The sequence below is a fragment of the Bubalus kerabau genome, chromosome 2 (assembly GCF_029407905.1).
Source record: "Bubalus kerabau isolate K-KA32 ecotype Philippines breed swamp buffalo chromosome 2, PCC_UOA_SB_1v2, whole genome shotgun sequence".
NCBI classification, from domain to species: domain Eukaryota; kingdom Metazoa; phylum Chordata; class Mammalia; order Artiodactyla; family Bovidae; genus Bubalus; species Bubalus kerabau.
Window position 1 is genome coordinate 95,546,936 of NC_073625.1, and position 2,262 is coordinate 95,549,197.

At 38.8% G+C, this 2,262-nt stretch overlaps 1 non-coding gene across 1 annotated transcript; it reads left to right on the forward strand.

Moving 5' to 3' along the window:
* Window positions 1–1,324: 1,324 nt before the first annotated feature.
* Window positions 1,325–1,397, forward strand: TRNAR-GCG (transfer RNA arginine (anticodon GCG)). Its single transcript has one exon. It is a non-coding gene; the product is annotated as a tRNA-Arg (tRNA).
* Window positions 1,398–2,262: the final 865 nt, after the last annotated feature.

A 2,262-nucleotide genomic window follows, 5' to 3' on the forward strand; every position in this document is an offset into this window, starting at 1 on the left:
CAGTAGCTCAATTGTGTCCAACTCTCTGGCATGCTATGGACTATTGCCCTCCAGGCTCCTCTGTCCATCGGATTTCCCAGCAAGAATACTGGAGTGGGTTACCATTTCCTTCTCCAGGATCTTCCTGACTCAGGGATTGAATCTGTATCTCCTGCATTGGCAAGCGGATTCTTTACCTTTGAGCCACTGGGGAAGCCCCACTGAGGTTCCTACCGATACACAAACTTCATCTAAAAATATAAAAAATTGGAGTAATATGTTGTTGTGATATATTGAAATATATTCTAAAGGCCAGAGAAACTATTTTCCTCAAAATACTTAAATTTGATACTTTCAAAAGACAGTAAAGTGGAAGACCTATAAGATCATTTTCTGTTAATATAATCCTAATACTATTTTCATGTACAATAGCTTAAATTCAGCACTGATTCTTTTCTCTTAATTAATTACTCCTTTGACATGGTATATTAACATGTTATTTTATACTGTTATTTTAACACTTACTGACCCTGAGGAAACTGTACTTCCTGGGACTTACTTATATGAGTGTGTTTAATGTGGGAAGCAATCAGTCTGAACCCATACCCCAGTCACATCCTTTATTTGATGCTCACAGGGCTCCCACACTCAAGACCACTATCTCCTTACTCTGCTCACCTCAGGACCAGGTATCAGATAACTAGGGACATCCTCTATCCCTCAGAGTCTGCTAAAACTTTCAAAGCAGCAAATCCTAAATCTGCTTACCCTGCCCTGCCCTGCCTTGCCTTGCCTTCTAGAGAAAACCACAATAAAGGCTCTTCTTGCTCATGATTTTCCTGCACTCCTTCAGCCTCCTGACTGACCCTGGTGCTTCCCTATGAAACCCTGTCTTCTTGGGAACTGTGAATAACAAATTATCTTTTCAAGAACAATTGTCTCCAGGTCTGTTGGGTCGCAATACTGAAATAGTAATAAAATCTATACTTTAAAACTCATGATATGAAAGAAGAAAGATGTTTTACGGTCAGAAACATAACTAATTTTTCAGATCAAGTAATCTTGAACAGCCTTTTAGGTCAAGATATTCCCACTGGGGAAAAATGGTATATAGAGAAGATATAATCTGAGTCTTTGAGAAACTTATACTCAACTGAGATATGCAGATGAATAATAAGATAATTATAGTGTGGTGCTTATCATAAGCTTCAGTGTTAAAGAAAGTATTTCTTTCAAAATTTGTATTTGAGCCCAAAAAATAAAGTGTAGGAACTGGATATCACCCATATCTCTGAATATAACCTCTTTAGAGATAGTCTGTAAATATTGGTTTATCATCAGTGCTTCCCTGATAGCTCAGTTGGTAAAGAATCTGCCTGCGATGCAGGAGGCCCTGGTTCGATTCCTGGGTCAGGAAGATCTTCTGGAGAAGGGATATGCTACCCACTTCAGTATTCTTGGTCTTCCCTTGTAGCTCAGCTGGTAAAGAATCCACCCGCAATGCGGGAGACCTGGGTTCGATCCCTGGGTTGGAAAGATCCCCTGGAGAAGGCAAAGGCTACTAACTCCAGTATTCTGGCCTGGAGAATTCCATGGACTGTATAGACCATGGGGGTCATAAACAGTTGGACATGATTGAGCGACTTTCACTTTCCTTATTTATAAGACTGGGATTAAAGTATTCTGTGTAGGATTTTTGTGAGGATCACTGAGATATTGTATTTAAAGTTCATATAACATTATAGCCAGCTGAAGCTGTACCCATCAAGCCCACATTCATCTCTTACTGACTTCTTTTCTTATCCTCTACTTCTCTATAAGCAATACATATAATACTAATCTAGCCAAAAAGAACCAGCTTCCTCTGTGCTTTTATCTGAGAATTTAATTTGGCTGATGCTATAGCATCAGACTGGATACCCTTGGGTTGAAGAACATGTGTTAAGTATTCTTTTAGCAGTCTGCCAAATCAATTCAACTGCATGTTTTGGAACACTAGATTTCTATTTACCTAAAGTAAAACAGATCAACAAATCACCTCTAATCAACTTGATATGTGTATAGCAAATACACTTAGAAACCTAACTAGATGACCAAAAGTGACAGCCAACATTTATGATCAAAAACAAAAATTAGGGAAATTGGTAGGCAGCACATTCAGCTCATGCAGCACACTCCCTGTATTCATTGTGTGCACACAAACATTTTGCTGAATTTTAGGAACCCCACTGAGCTGGAGAAAATGCCATTTTTACAAATTAGATAAACTATCCTCAAGGCAAG